This window comes from Petaurus breviceps, unplaced genomic scaffold (assembly GCF_028583685.1).
Source record: "Petaurus breviceps papuanus isolate PSGF00001 unplaced genomic scaffold, PetGlider_PUasm1.0 221, whole genome shotgun sequence".
Classification (NCBI taxonomy): domain Eukaryota; kingdom Metazoa; phylum Chordata; class Mammalia; order Diprotodontia; family Petauridae; genus Petaurus; species Petaurus breviceps.
Genome location: NW_027185877.1, coordinates 8,920,794 through 8,938,037, shown reverse-complemented (window position 1 = coordinate 8,938,037; position 17,244 = coordinate 8,920,794). Strand labels below are relative to the sequence as shown.

General features: G+C 39.1%; 2 pseudogenes; both read left to right on the top strand.

The window, feature by feature from the left end:
* The window catches only part of LOC138166343 (calcyphosin-2-like), a 37,224-nt pseudogene extending 21,206 nt beyond the window's left edge, over window positions 1–16,018 (top strand).
* Window positions 780–2,419, top strand: LOC138166347 (hexosaminidase D pseudogene; annotated as a pseudogene).
* Window positions 16,019–17,244: the final 1,226 nt, after the last annotated feature.

Genomic DNA, 17,244 nt, shown 5'->3' with positions numbered 1-17,244 from the left:
CGGTGACGACCGAAGACTTACTATGGGTAAGTGAGAGGACGGGATATTTATATTCATGAGGTAGATTGGTCTATAATTTTCCCTCTCTGTCTTATCTCTTCCTGATTTAGGTATCAGTACCATATTTGTGTCATAAAAAGAATTTGGTAGAACTCCTTCTCCACCAATTTTCCCAAATATTTTCTAAAGTATTTGGAATCAATTGTTCTTTAAATGTTTGATAGAATTCACTAGTAAATCCATCTGGTCTTGGAGATTTTTTCCTAGGGAGTTGACTGATGGCTTGTTCAATTTCTTTTTCTGAGATGGGGTTATTTAAGTAATTTACTTCATCTTCAGTTAATCTGGGCAACTTGTATTTTTGTAAATATTCATCTATTTCCCTAAGATTGTCAAATTTGTGTGCATACATTTGGGAAAAATAATTCCTAATTATTGGAGGTAGATTGACCCTTTTCATTTTTGATAGTCATAATTTGGTTTTCTTCCTTCTTTTTTATCATTTTGACTGAGTGAGGGTCTATCAATTTTTTTTTCATAAAACCAGCTCCTAGTTTTACTTATTAATTCAATAGTTTTCTTAATTTCACTTTCATTAATCTCTCCTTTGGTTGTCAATATTTCTAATTTAGTATTTAATTCGGGATTTTGAATTTGTTCTTTTTCTAGGTTTTTCAGTTGCATGCCCAATTTGTTGACCTCCCTTTTCTCTAATTTAATCATCTGTGCACTCAGGGATATAAAATTTCTGCTAAGGCTTATGGGCTGCGGTAGGGCCCACACTAGAGAACTTGAAAACTAAAAAAATTATCATTAATAAATGCTGAAATATCAAGCTCTTCACCATTTAGAATGCAAGTAGTACACTTGGACATTAAAGGAGCTCCACCCAAAGTCTTGTACCTGGCAGAGGTCTTCCCTCTCTCTCTTCCATGCCCTTGGTGGGAATGGCATCCTCATTGAATATGAAGACATGTTTCACTATGAGGGCCCTCTACAACTTCTGAAAGCCAGGCATGCCTACAGCCCCTCTGAGATCAAAGAAATTCTTCATATGGCCAGGCTACATGAATTGGAGGTTATTCCCCTGGTCCAGACATTTGGACACATGGAATTTGTTCTGAAACATGAGAAATTTTCTCACCACCGAGAAGTGGAACTGTTCCCAAATGTCTTGAACCCCCACAAGGAGAAATCCCTGGCATTAGTGAGTACAATGATCAATCAAGTAATGGAGATTCACAGAGGCATTCGATGGTTCCACATAGGACATGATGAGGTGTATTACCTTGGTGAAGGGGAGATGTCTAAACAGTGGCTGCAGCAAGAACAGAATAATATGGTAAAACTATGTCTGACCCAGATGAAAGCAATTGCTAGCCAGGTGCTCATCCATCATCCCAATGTGAAGCCCATTGTATGGGATGACATGCTTAGGGGCATTAATGAAGAATGTCTTACAGAATCTGGAATAGCACAGCTGGTAGAGCCAATGATCTGGGACTACATTGAAGATATGGATGTACATGGAAAGGTTCTCCTCATGGATAAGTACAGGAAATGTGGTTTCCCTAAACTATGGGTAGCCAGTGCTTTTAAAGGTGCCACAGGGGTGAATCAGTCTTTGACCATTATTAGCCATCACCTCAAAAATAACATCTAGTGGTTGAAAGTGGCAGACAGTGGACCTGCTGAGATGCTGCAAGGAATCGTTCTAACTGGTTGGCAAAGGTATGACCACTTTTCTGTTCTCTGAGCTGCTTCCTGTGGGAATCCCATCCCTAGCAGTATGTCTGCAGGCACTCAAACATGGAGGTTATACTGACAATGTTAAAAATATAGTGGAGAAGTACCTAGGGATGTCAAATTTGGAAATCAACAGTTTTATGAGTGAAAGCTCTGGGACTTTTCCTGGCAGTGATGTCTTCACTGTGATCACTCAGATTAGCTTTCACCTAAGACACTCTGTGGATGAATTGTTAGAAAGGAACAGATATGTAACTGGTTGGTTCAGCCCTTACCACCAGCATATCCACCCAGATGCCATAAGTCTCCTAACCAGATGGAATACTGTCATCCAAGAGCTGCAGGCAGCCCTTGAAAGAATTTTCTACCCAGATGCAGTAGAGGAGTGGCTGGAAGAAAACACCCATCCCACCATCCGGAAGCTACAGCAGCTGTTGCAAGATCTGGATGCAGCAATAGCAGCTCAGTCTTAACACTTCTGCCATGGAAGTGACCCATCTTATGTAGAAGGCTTACCCACTACTAACACAGTAGGGATACTTACAGATGGCCAAGACCACTCATTTACTAGATGAAAGTAGCACTGAGGGGAGGAGGGCAGGGTTGGGAGCGTTTGTGTTGGGTATGATTGGAAAATCTAATGCTAGGATAGAATCTGAAAAGAGACATTGAGGTGTGTAATGCGAATGTAAATTTTAAAGATCTTCCCTGCCCCTAGGCTAAAGTGCACCAGAAGCCTGGGGAGGGAGGCTTGTTTTTCAGTAGATACTTTTTGATTGGCCAGTGGGTCAAAAAGGTTGTTACATTCTCTGAGCCAGGAGAAGGCTATATAAGCACTGATGTGTAGCTTTGTTTTGGGACTCACTTTGAGAAGTGTTCTGTGATTTGATCTGAATTCTGGGAAGCCGTTGTTGAGAGTCCCCCGGCTTTGAAAAACCCAGAATGTGGAAACCCAGATGTTGACTGGGCATGGATGTAATGGTTGGACAGTTTGGAAATCTGTCTACTTGATGTTTCTGTCTTGATAATTATGCCTGTATATTTTGAGGTTCAGGGTGCTGACCTTTTCTCCTGAACAAGGTAAACGATATATGTCTGACTGATTAAAGTAAGCTTGTTAACCCATTTTGAGTTGCTTTCCTTTAACAAAGCAGATCCAAGAACCTGTGGTAGCTGCAAACCCTGAGGACGCGCTTGGGGTGCTTGCTGCTACAAGGTGTGAAGGTGTGATACTGGATCTTATGTTAAAAGCTATTACCATGAAAGGATGAAGCAGAATTTATTATGCCACAAGTGAATCTAAAAAATTAGAAGCAGCAATCATAATATTCCACAAGGCATCAGTAAAAAGATAGCAAAAGTAAAAAGGCAAAAAAGATAACCAGGGAAACTACATTATGCTTGAAGGCAATATAAATAATATTAATGCTGAAATATATGCATAAAAATAGCATAGAATTAAAATAATTGAAGGAAAAAATGATTGAACTATAGAGTAAAATAGATAACTGTAATAGTTGGGGACCTCAATGTATCCCTTTCCACCATAGGCAAATCTAGCAAAAAAGATAAATAAGACCCTGAAAAGAAATAAAAAAATTTGTTATGGTAAAAAAAACAAAAAACAAAAAACTCCTCCTAAGAACTCCCTTTAATGCATCCCACATATTTTGGTATGTTGTCTCATTATTAACATTCTCTTGAATGAAATTACCGATATTTTCTATAATTTCTTGTTTGACCCACTCATTCTTTAGGATTAAATTGTTTAATTTCCAATTAGTTTTTAGTCTATCTTTCCATGGCCCTTTATTGCATATAATTTGTATTGCATCGTGATCTGATAAGGATGCATTCAATATTTCTGCTTTACTGCATAGAATTGTGAGGTTTTATGCCCTAGAACGTGGTCAAATTTTGAGTATGTGCCATGAACCGCTGAGAAGAAAGTATATTCTTTTTTTATCCCCATTCAGTTTTCTCCAGAGATCTATCATACCTATCCTCTCTAAAACTCTGTTCACCTCCTTAACTTCTTTCTTGTTTATTTGGAGATTGGATTTATCAAGTTCAGAGAGGGGGAGATTAAGGTTTCCCACTAGTATAGTTTCACTATCTATTTCTTCCCCTAATTCCTTTCCCTTCTCCTCTAAGAATTTGGATACTATGCCACTTGGTGCATATATATTAAGTAATGATATTGCTTAATTCTCCATGGTGCCTTTTAACAGGATATAGTTTCTTTCCTTATCTTTTTAATTAGATCAATTTTTGCTTTATCTTAGATAAGGATTGCTACCCCTGCTTTTTTTACTTTAGCTGAGGCATGATATGTTTTACTCCAGCCTTTTGCCTTTACCCTGTGTGTATCCCTCTGTTTCAGATGTGTTTCTTGTAAACAGCATATTGTAAGATTATGATTTCTAATCCATTCTGCTATCCATCTCCATTTTTTGGGAGAGTTTATTCCATTCACATTTACAGTTATGATTGTTATCTTTTTCTTTCTCTCCATTCTATTCCCTCCCCTGTTAATGCTCATATTTTTCCCCCTTTTCCCTTCCCACCCTTAATAGTTTTCCTTTTGAGCACCGCCTCCCTCAGTATTCCCTTATCAGCGCCCCTACTTTTTCCTCCCCTTTCCTTACTTCTTCCCTACCTACTAACCACCCCCCCACCCCCGTTTCATAGCCCTTTCCCTCTCCTACTGCCTGTAGGATATTTTTATACTTAATGAAGTATGTTATTTCTTCTTCTCACCAAGAGTGACAGGAACAAATCTCATGCAAAGCTCCTCTCCCTCCCCTCTTTCCCTCTAAAATGATACTTTTTGTGTTTCTTCTCCATAGAGTCCCATGCTTAACCGGTTGTTTCTTCCTTTCAGCAGAACCAGTGAGGGAAAAGCTCATATGATTCTCATCTCCCTCCCTTCTTTTCCTCTGCTACACTGTTTTTATGCTGCTCTGTGTGGCATAATTTACCCTTTTCCAGTTCATTCATTCCTCTTCTTCCATTGTAGTCTCTTTGTAGCCCTCAATAAAAATTTTTTAATCATCATTTTGTGTATTTTATACTCTTTATACTCTTCTACCCTCTACTTGTCTATAACCAGTTTTCTCTTATCAAATAGCAGGGTATGTGTGCGTGTGTTTTCCTTGTTTACTTTTCTATGTCACTGTTGCATCTCGTAATTGGAGGTTGAATTTTCCATTGAGTTCTGGATTTTTCATCAGGAAGGTCTGGAAATCTGTTATATTGTTGAATGACCATCTCTTTTCCTGGAAGAATATGCTCAGTCTCACTGGGTAGGTAATCCTTGTTTGTAACCTGAGCTCTTTTGCCTTCCGGAAAATTGTATTTCTACTGCCTCCGATCTTTCAGTGTAGAGGCTGCCAAATCCTGTGTGATCCTCACTGTGGACTCTTGATATTTGAATTGTTTCTTTCTGGCTGCTTGAAGTATTTTCTGTTTTATCTGGTAGGCCTGGAGTTTGGCCACAACATTTTGAGGACTTCTCAGTTTGGGATCTCTTTCAGCAGGTGTCTGGTGGATTCTCTCAATTTGTATTTTACCCTCAGGTTCTAGTATCTCAGGGCAGTTTTCCTTAACCAGCTCTTGGAGTATTTTCTCCAGGCTCATTTTTTCATCATGATTTTCTGGTAGGCCTATGATTCTCAGATTATGTCTTCTGGATCTGTTTTCCAAGTCAGTTATTTTTCCATTGAGGTATTTTACCTCTTTTTCTAATTTTTCATTCTTGTTGTTTTGTTTGACTAATTCTTGGTTCCTCATAGAGTTATTTGTTTCAATTTGGTTGATTCTAGTTTTTAGCAAATTATTTTCCTTGGTTAATTTTTGGATCTCCTTTTCCATATCATACACTTTTCTTTTTAGAGGGATGTTTTCTTCATTATAATATTTTTCTAATTCTGCAATATTGGTTTTGAGAGAATTATTCATTTTTTCTTCTGTCTCTCTTGTTCGGTTTTCAAAGTTCCTTTTGGTCTCATCTAGGAGAGCTTTCTGTGCTTGGGACCCATTCCCTGTTGATGTTTCAGCTGTGGGTGTGGAGTACACATTGTCTCCCTCTGAGTTTGGTTCCTCCCTCTGAGGATAGTAGGACTCCAGAGTCTTTGTAGTCTGCTTTCTACCCATTTTGAGGCAGGGCCCTAGCCATGCCCTTCCTCTAGGGATCCCAAGACTTTACTGTAGAGGGTTTTGCCCTGGGGCAATAGTTACTATGTTTTCAGAGTCGGAGTTGTGGGGTTGGAGCAGGCAAGGTTCACTCTGTCATCCTGGTCTTTTGATGTCCTGATAGGGGCTTTTTTTTTTTTTCTAATTTCTGGGCTAGGAAGTGGTAGCCCCAGGAGTATTTGCTGTCCAGGACATGGGTCCCTGCATTTGGTTCTTACCTTGCTTTTTCTAGTCCCAGCCCTTTGGTGATAGGCCTGGTAGTGGCCCTTGTGGTTGGTGGGATGACTTGCCCTCCAAGTTGATCAGGCCTCTTCTGGACCTGCTTCTGAGTCTGCAGGCCACGCCTTCTGGGCCTGCCTCTTTGTCTCTTAACTATTTTACTTTCTGATTCTAGGACTTCAGGACTGTTTTCTTTGACAGTCTCTTGGAGGATGTTGTTCAGGCTGCTTTTTTCATCATGGCTTTCCAGTAGACCAATAATTCTTAAGCTATCTCTCCTGGATCTGTTCTGGATCTGGTCAGTTGTTTTTCCAGTGAGATATTTTACACTTTCTTCAGTTTTTCAATCTTCATGTTTTGTTTGATTGACTCTTGGTGCATCATAGAGTCCTGAGCTTCAATTTGACTGATTCTTATTTTTAGTGAATTATTCTCTTTGGTTAATTTTTGAAGGTACTTTTTTAAGGAGGTATTTTCTCCATCATTTTTTATTTTATTTTATTCACTAATTTTACTTTTTAAGGATTTGTTTTCTTCGGTGAGACTTTTTTTTTTTTCCAATTTGGTCACTGTAGATTTAAATTTATCTTCTACCTCCCTAATTTGGCTTTTAAAATCTTTCTTGAGCTCCTCCAAGAATGCTTTTTGGGATTGAGACCAATTCATGTTTCCTTCTGTGTTCTCAGGCGTGAGTACAGAGTCCATGTTGTCCTTTGTATTTGGTTGTTCTTGCTCACTATAATAAGCTCTAATCAATTTTCTTGCCTTCCCCTTCTCCTTCTCAGCTTCCTTCCTTCCCATTGTAATTTCCTATTTCCTAATTTCTCAGGCTGGGAGCTAGATGCCTGGTTGTGTACTGTAGCCTATGGGTGTCTAAATTGAGGCCAAGGCCAGGATTCTCAGTGTTTCCCCTGAGTTAAGCTGTGGCTCACAGGGTAATCTGTGGGGGAGGGGTGGTCTGGCCACTTCAGATTTCTGCCTCTATGCCCCTGGGCTACAGCTCAGGCAGGCTTTTGCTGGTCAGGTGAGGTAGGGCTTGTTGTGACCCCTCCCCCTCTTCTCTTCAGACTACTTGCTGCCTCAGTTACACCCTTTCTCAGTGACTCCTATGCCTGAGGCTATTTTCGATAATTCAGGATTTTACTCTGGGTGGGACATTTATCTCTGGGTTTTATTGGTCAGGGAGGGGGAATCTGAGCAGCCAGTGTTTACTTTGCCATCCTGGCCCCTGGAAAATCAGGTAAGTTATTTTTAAATTTCCAGGCTGGGGCCTAATAGCCCCAGGAGAAGCTACTGTCTGGGCCCTGAGCTTTCTCTTACCCAGCTCTGATGGATCCTCCTGTCCTGTGGTGAGATGCTGGTGAGATGGCTGCGAATTGCCCTTGGGGTGGGTGAGTCTGCTGGCTGGGGCTCCTTGTCTCTCTGCTGTAGTCTGCTCTCTAGTCCAAGCTGCTGCAGCCCCCACATGCTCCTCACTCCCCCTGCCTGGACCCATGTGGGCACTTTCCTGGGCTGGATTCTGCCTGACTCTGTCTCCCAGTGGATTCTCATGCTCCAAAATACATTCAGATTCACTTTTTAAAGTTTAGTGATGGGATTCATGGAGGAGCTTAGAAAAGTTACTGCTTCCGTTCCACCATCTTGGCTCCACTCCCTATAAAGTAGTTTAGTAGGAAGTCTGTAAGTACATTCAATTGTCCCACTCAATCTATAAGAAAAGCTTATCACCAGAAATTATCTACATGATCAGTATGTACCCATTAGACAGAAGAATGCTTTAAAAAAAAAAGCAATTGGGGTTAAGTAACTTGTCCAATGTTACACAGCCAGTTATATATGTGTGGGTGTTACCGGGTTTCCCTGATAATAAGACCTATCCCGAAAATAAGCCCTCCCCTTACTGTGTAAGATTCCTCTAAAATAAGCGCTCCCCTGAAAATATGCCCTATTGAGATTGCTACTGTAGTGAAGGTGATCCCCTGTGCTACACGCTACATTACGGTACCCTCTGTATGCACCGTCCCCCCCCTCGTGAAACACATGCCGCACTCCAAGCTGCATCCAATCAGAGCTGCAGCAGTGAGCGCGTCATCCTGTTCTTCCCCAGTGATTTGCTTATTGAATAAAGGTACATTTTTTTGTTCACATTTACCTGTTTATTAAAATTGCTGTCAATGTTCATTAAAATAAGCCCTCCCCTGAAAATAAGCCCTCTGGTGTTTTTCTGTCCAAAAAAATAATAAGACAGTGTCTTATTATCGGGGAAACACGGTAAGTATCTGAGGCCAGAACTGATCCTGGGTCCTCCACTCCGGGAGCTGGCACTCTTACTCACTGCGCCACCTAGCTACTTTTCAAGAATGCTTTTCAAGTATTTCATGCATTGGAATTTTCTTTGACTCACTTACATATAAGAAACCATTCACAAGGTTGTTGCACTTATAAAATTCAGAGCATTAGAGGGTCTTAAAGGTCCACTTTTTGACCAAGGGTTAAGTCTCTTCTCCAATCTACCAAACACATGTTTATTTAGCCTCTTTAACATCTCCAATTAATTTCTACCCTCATGACATCTCAATGCCTCAGTAATCTCTCTCACATCTTCCCCCTTCTTTTAAATTACTCAACAAGCAGCATAGTTTAGGGCCCTTTCACTACTGTTCTGAACTATCAGAAAAGCCTCCTAATTGGTCTCCTTGCCTCAAGTATTTCCTTATTCTAATACATCTTCTTTGCAGCAGCCAATGTGATTTTTACTAAAGTGCATATCTGACTATGTCTCTTTCCATATATCTTACCACAAATCTACCTCATTCATACCTTTATAATCTTTTGATAGGCACTTATAGTCCTATACATCCTGTTCCCAACCTACCTTTCTAGCTAAGCGTTATTCCCCTTCATGCATGCACATCTGTAGTCCAGTCACACTGTCCTTATTACTGTTCCTCTCAAAATACTCCATCTCCCATCTACATGCCTTTGCATTGGCTATCTCTCATTCCTGAAATGCCCTGTCCTCACCTCTGTTTCGTGGAATCTCTTACATCCTTTAAGGCTCAACTCTAGTACTATATTCTTTTCTTTTCTTTTCTTTTTTATTTGTCTTTTTGAAGGGGGGAGGCGGGGCAAATGGGGTTAAGTGACTTGCCTAAGGTCACATGGCCTTTAATCTTTAGTGTGTCAAAATATTCCTTCCTGTAATTCCTATCCATGAAATATGTGTGTGTATATGTATAACCACTTGTCCATATGTTAAGTGTCTGAGGCCGAATTTGAACTCAGTTTCTCCTGACTTCAGGGCTGGTGCTCTATTCACTGCACCACCTAGTTGCCCTTCCAGTACCATATTCTACATGATACCCTTTCTGACCATACCAGCTATTAGTGCTTTCCTCCCCAAACTATCTTGTAGTTATTTTGTATAGACTTCTATGTTTATATGCTGTTTCTTGTCACTAGACTGTAAACACCTGGAGAGTAGGGACTATTTCACTTTTTGTTTTTGTACCCCAAGTGACTAGTACAGTGCCTGGCATATAGTGGGCACTTAATTTTTTTGATTGCTTGATATTTAACTAACTTCTTTAGGAGGCATTCTATTCTATTTTTGGAACACAATTTATTAGAAAGTTTGTTTTTTAATCTTTAGTGAGTCAAAGTATGCTTTCCTATAATTCCTATCCATGAAGACATGTATATGTATAACCACTTGTCCATATAGAAAGTTTTCTTCAAATACTGCAAGATCATTCTTATGTCCTGACTAAGAGATGGCTTACTCTCATGACAAGCGCATTAGGGTTGGATTCAAGTTTACATTCCATTTCTGCTGTTTACTATCTGTAACCCTGAGGATATCTCAAGTTCTTGGGTCAGCAGTTTTCTTATTTATAAAAGAAATACATTTATTGTGCTCAGTTCCCACATGTTCAGGTGTTGGAAATATGATCATTTTCTTCATGACATCTCCTGTTTGAGGCTCACCGTAGTTTGTGAGCGATAGTTGGAAGGATGTATAGAGACCTGAACTGTCACTGTTTGGTAAATGAGCCTAAGTGTATTCCTTGTTATTATTTATGTGATGAGATACACAGCCATAGATTCATTATCTAAATTAAATCAAGGGTTTTGTTTGGGACAAAACAAACTCTAGTTTTTTTTTTCCTTGCTAATTAAAGCTAGCAGTTTATAATTTAATTTTTAATCTTTAATTTTAATCTTTTAATTTGTTAGACAACATTTATTAAGAAACACATTTATTTGTATTCTATTTCATGAGGATAAGGCAGCATGTTGAATTAAAGATTAAATTAAATGAAGTCAACTGGGTATGAAGGAAAAATGATGAAACTAATAACATGACCCTAGGTGGATATTGGCAGGGAAAATGATTTTAAATTCATCCATATGATTTGTTGCTTCAACTTGACTGTATAGAAGTAACATTGATTCCTAGCATGTAGTAGGTAAGTATAAGTAAATTCTTCTTGATTGATTTAAAGATTTCAAAATCATTTGGAACTATCAATACCATCAATATAGCAGCATGGATGTTCTTTCAAATAACTTATTTGAGAGCATCCAAATAGTGAAGTGGTAGTTTTTGGCTACAATAGAAAAAAAGAAGGAAAATAGTGAAAAAAAAAGACAGAGGGAAACTTATAGACACAGGGAATCCTCAATACGGAGAACAAAGTGAGAATTGATTTTTGACATAAAGGAGGTTTATACTCTGATAAAATGACTCATTGCTTTTTTCCCTTTTTTCTCCAAATCATACAATAAAACTGCCACAGTGTGGTGCTACAGCTCTAGTTTATTTGCCAGATTGCTTGACTGAGAGTCTGTGATAAAAATGTGGCAGCTTTCAAGCTTTTCAAATAAATACCTTACTTCAGTAGAATAGAAGTAGTAAACAGTAAGCCACCGTGGACAGTGGTTGCTATTAACTTTAAGTCTGTCCCTTTGGCTTCATATAATATCAGGCTAGGTGACAGAGGGGGCAGAGTTCTGGGCCTGCAGTCAGGAAGACCTAAGCTTAAATATGGCTTCAGAAACATTAGCTGTGTCAGCCTGGGCAAGTCACTCCACCTCTTTCTGCCTCAGTTTCCTCATCTGTAAGATGGGGATAATACTTGCACCAACCTCCAAGGGTTGTTTTGAAGGTCAAATGAGATAATAATAAAAAAATACTCAGCACAATTCCTGGCACATAGTAAATGCCATATAAATATTAGCGATTATTATTTACTCTCTTTTTGGATTACCTTGACCATGTCATTTTCATGTGGAAAAAAAATCAACTCTAATTTGATTCATTCCTGAATAAAATGTTTAGTTTTTTATTTTATATCTTTTCTTGCTGAGCAGATCTATTAAAAGATAAATTGCATCAAAGACCTGTTTGTATTCTAACAGGATTGGGAAAAAACTTTTGGAATTTGGACAAAAAAGGTAATGGTCTTCTATATAAGGTGGATTATAAACAGGTCGTAGAACTATTTCACTTAGAGGTGCCTGAAAAGGTATCTCCAGCAGAAAAGAAGTTTGCATTCTTCCTTTTGGCTTTTATGAAGTTTTTGGATATCATTTATCTTTCTTAGACTCATCCTCTTCTTTAATTCCTCCACTCGCTTTATCAAGTTGGTAAAATAAGAAAACACAAAATAAAACAAAAATGATCTTAGGTCTTCCTTTGGAGAAGTCCCTTCTCTCCACACCTTGCCAATTTCAGTACTGTCTCTAGTCACTCATGATCTCCATGCTTCAGCTACTGCAATCTCTTTCCTAAGTGACCTTGCTGACTTCCCAGCAGGCTCACTTGTTATTTTTTCTCTGGATTCACCTTGATCACCAATTCTTTGGTAAACATTCAGTGCCTCTCTCTCTCTCTCTCTCTCTCTCTCTCTCCCCTACCTCATCAGCTATCACTTTGGGGATCTACAATCCCAAGCCCTCTGCTATTTGGTGGCAATCTGCCTTTCTCCATGCTGTCCATTTCAGCCAAACTGGACTGCTCCCACTGTCTCCTAGATATGTCCTATTCCTAGAATTCCATTCAGCAAACATTTAGTGCCTGCTGTATACTGAGCACTGATAATGGCATTGAATGTGATAAAAAAAATTTAGGTCAGAGGCAGGGATGGGGAACCTGCAGCCTTGAGACCACATGTGGCCTTCTAGGTCCTTGTGTGTGGCTTTTTGACTGAGTCCAAGATTTGCAAAACAAATCCTTTTATTAAGGGGATTAGTTTGTGAAGTTTGGATTCAAAGGGAAACCCTTGAAGACCTAGAGAGCCATGTGTGACCTTGAGGCCCCAGACAGTTACTACCTTTAGGGAGTTTACTGTCTACTAGAGGAATTAAGTACATACACAGATAATTCTTATACAGAATAGTGCATATAAAATGCTTTCGTGATCTGGCAAAACAAAGTACAGTGTGAGAGTCAAAGGAAAAAGGCTATCTACAGAGAGAACCAGGGAAGGCTTAACTAAGAAATTGGCAGTTGATTTAGACTTTAAAAGGCATGTTGGAATTCAGTAGATGAAGAAGGATGAAGAAGAATTATTCATGTTTAATGAGTCATTTCTTTTTCATTTTAACTTTGGTGTCATCTAGGTGCTTAAAGAGAAAAAAAGCAAATGTCGATTTAACTGGTGTGGGCAATTTCTCCTGCCTTTCTCTGCCATGTGTATATGCCCTGGAAATAGGAGATGTGAATCTGCTTTTCCATTGCCTGTTTTAGATCCCCATCTATCTCATGGTATGAGCTCCTTGCTTTGTAGACTGTGGTTTTAGAATCTTCTCTTCATCATACCTATAGTCTGTTACTTCTCCCCTTTATACTTCCTATTGTTCAGCCAAACTGGCCCTCTTAATTTCTTGTCTATGATACTCCATCTCCTATTTCCATGTCTCCACAACACCTCAGCCATACATAACTTATCCCCATTCTAGAATTTCAAAATCCTCTTATCCAGCCATAATCTATTGACTTTTCACCTCTCTCTCTGCCTTCCCTTATAAAACTTTTTGTCCATATCATGAACTCCAAACCCTCAATTTACCTCTCAATTTTCTTCTAGGCTCTCTTCCCCGCATTAGTTGCTCTCTCTTCTTCTCCCAATCTTGGCCCCTTAATGAACCAATTCAACCCTATTCTGTCCTCTTCTCTTGAATCATTGAGCCATTTATTCTGTTGCCAATTATGTCCTGCCAGACCTCATCCTTGGATACTCCTATTTGCTGTTTTTATTCCTATACAAGTGCTACTGATCAAATAGAAGAGGTGCCACCACCAATTTCTCTTCTCTCTCTTCTCAGACACTTATAATCCAGCTTCTGACTTTATCATTTCATTGAAACTACCCTATCTAAAATGACCAGTGATGTCTTAGTTGCCAAATTCAGTGACCTTTTCTCAACCCTTTGCTTCTGTGTCACCTTTGACACTGTTATCACTCTATCCCTCCATACTATCCTCCTGCCCATCTGCCCGTGCCTTCTCCGTCACACCTTCGAAACATAATTACCCCCTGGGGTTTTTTCATGGATCCTCTTTTTCTTCTTTTCTCTTTCTACATTATTTCACATGGTGATCTCATTAGCTCCCATGGATTTAAGTACCATATGTATTCTGATGAATCTTAAATCTACCTATTCTGTCCTAGGCTCTTTATTGACTTCCAATCTCATTTTTCCATCTGCTTTTCAGATGATTCAAATGAGAAGTCCTAAAGACGACAAGCCTTGACTGAAGGGGACACTGTGGTAGTAATTTCCAGGGTGTACTTATCTGAGCAATTACATGGGATATCAATCTCAAGCTGAAAAACAAAATCCCTATCCTTATTGACCAGGAAAACATTTACAATGAATGGTGTATCCCTTCACCACTTGTAGGATGATAGCTACACAGGAGACTAACATCCTGTCCTCCTGTTGCTGAGTTTGAAATTCTCCATTCTACTTCCTTACCTTGCAATATGGTAGCAGGAGTAGGGTTAGCAAGGGTCCTTATTGTTTCCACTTTTTTCTCTCTTCCTTCTCCTGTTGTTTCCTCATACAAATGTTATCTCATTTTGTCCTCACAAAATTAGTGTGGTAGATGCTGGTTTTATTCTTATTTGACAGTTGAGGAAACTGAGATAGAGGTTAGATGACTTGTCCAAGGTCATATAACTTAGTAAGTAGCTGAGGCTGGATTTGAATCTAGGTCTTTTTGACACCACACCCATTACTTCATCTAATGCATCATGTAGTTTCCTCTGCAGAGTGAAGAAAGGACATAATTGTGATTTGTAAAAAATAGTTTAAGTAGTGGCTCTTCTGAGAAGGTATCTTTTTTTTGCCTTTTGGAGGGCAATTGGGGTTAAGTAACTTGCCCAAGGTTATACGGCTAGTTCTGAGGAGGTATCTTGTGTAAATCTGGATGTCTCTTTTGCTATTTGTGAAATGGAAATTATTTTTCCCATCTAACTGATAGATGATTTCTTATATTCTTAAAATCTTTTCTGTTATTGAAAGTTGTGTTGAGCACAATAACTCTTATTACTGATACTGTGTGGGCAGCCAGGTGGTGTAGTGGATAGAGCACTGGGCTTGGAGTCAGAAAGATCTGAATTCAAATTTAAACTCATACACTTATTACCTGTGTAATCCTGTTGGCCTGTTTCCTTGTCTGTCAAATGAGCTGGAGAAGGAAATGGCTAACCACTCCAGTATCTTTGCCAAGAAAGCCCCACATGAGCACACAGAGTCAGACACAATTAAAACGAGTCAGTAACAAAAAAATACAAAATTGATACCATTAAATAATTTATGCAACATTTAGTCCCATTTTTCTAGCTACACTTCTCTCACAAGTAAATTAACATATACTATTTATATAGTTTATAGAATTTTAGAACCAGAAGGGACCTTAGACATTAGTCCTATTCTGTCTTTTCACAAATGAGGAAACTAAAGTGTCTACAGAGGTTGAGACTTTTCTAAAGTGTAGGGCGGTATAGTTTAACAGAGTCTAGACTAGCCTATTGATTTCCTGACTTCCAGTTCAAGATTCTTCCTGCTGAACCCATCATCCCTCCCCCCCCTCCAACTTCAATGCCATTTTAGTACTTTAAGAATTCCTTGTCTGGAGCAAAAGACAAGATCATGTACTTATTATTCCCAGTGATTTCATGCTAACTAATATCCTTCTGTCTTTGTTTAGGCCTATATGAAATTAGACTTCACCAAAACTACAAGTGTGAGCATGGTAGATATCAGAAAATGCTATTGTGCAAAGAAACACTCTCACATGATATCAGGTAGGTGATATAAGCCCAAATATATCTGACTTCTAGGCTTTTGTTTATAGCTGTAATGTTTTCAAATTTGTTGTAATTCATTGTTAGTTAATGTTCTTAGTCTGCCCTTGAGTCTATGTTTGCCTATTCCGTTTTTGAAGTTCTTTGAAAACGATATTGCTGCCTTTCTTTTATTTAGAATCTTTTATTCCAGAATCTGTTTAGTCCAAAATCTTTTATTTTCTGCTGAGGAACTGGCTGGTCAGAAAGTTGGATAAGCAGGAACAGGATAGACAGTACAGTTGGGCACACCCAGATAGATGCTTCTCTCTACATTAATATTTAAGGATTGAGTGGAAAAGAAGATCAATGGTCATTTGTACAGGCAGATGCACATAGCTGAACACTAGAGTTTCCTCTAAATAAGCAGTTCTAGTTATAGGATAGTTTTAATACATAGGTGGTAATTCTCCTCTTTTTCTTTCTTCAAGCAAGAGTTACTGTCATAATTTTGGTTTCCTCCATTAATCCCAGAATTAGAACTGGTTTGGATCATGCTTTGAACCATGAGGCTACAAAACTGAGTAAAGATGTTTAAAGCAAATTATGATCCAATTTTCTCATTTCCCTGTTTTAAGACACATCGCCTTTGTCTATCTGCAACCTGAAATCTGATGTAAGGTAATTTATCTTGTTATCAAATTGTCTTTGGTCTTTGACTTTTTGATTGACTTAAGTGCAAAGATGATGACATTTTAGGGGAAATATGTATTGGCCTTTTGGGAAAACACTTTGAGAAAGTTTTAAGGTCCTTTTATCTTGGACTACCAACCATCTTGACTTGGCATCTAGTCCCTACGTGAGTAGATGTCCTTGTTGTTACTTTAAAAATGGTTTGGGGTGGGGGGGCGGCTGGGTGGCGCAGTGAGTAAAGTGCCAGCCCCGGAGTCAGGAGGACCTGAGTTCAGTTCTGGCCTCAGACACTTAACACCCACCCACCCACACACACACACACACCACACACACACACACACACACACACACACACACACACACACAAACTAGCCATGTAACCTTGGGCAAATTACTTAATTCCAATTGCCCTCCAAAAGGCAAAAAAAAAATGGTTTGGCTTAAAGGTTGGATGAGAGAGAGAGACAGAGAGAGAGAGAGAGAGAGAGAGAGAGAGAGAGAGTACACCTTAAATCCCTCTTCCTCTTCTTTAATTATCCCCCCACAAAGAACTTGGAATCTTCTAATCTAGGACACCAGTATGCATTGTGAGGCTACCAGGGCTATCTTGTTATAATGAAGTCCTTCCAAGGACTTCCCTTTGATGAAAATGTCACTCAAAGTCACCAAGTCTAGGGAAGTTTTCATAGGAGTCTTTTTAAAAAAAAAACATACCTAATTTTCCTGTTATATGACTTAAGTTAATTTAAATTATCCAGGTTTGGGACAAATGAGGAAAAGACATGTTGGCAAAGGCATATTTATTAAAACTCTTTTCTATCCTTGAGGCAATAGAGATTTAAGCACACAAAGTATGAGTGATATAGCCTGACAGAAAGAGGAGAGACTGATGGGGGCAGATTTTCATAGATTTCCATTAACGAGTCCTTGGAGAGGACTAACTTTCACTTTATTGCTTCCTTTGTTTTCTTCACTGCTATAGCTACTTACCCATCCATAGAACAATATAGAACTCCCACATAGAAAAGCAGCCTCTCTGTACTTAATATGAATAGATCAGAGCAGACTGAACCAGACTGAAAAGAACTGAGCTAGT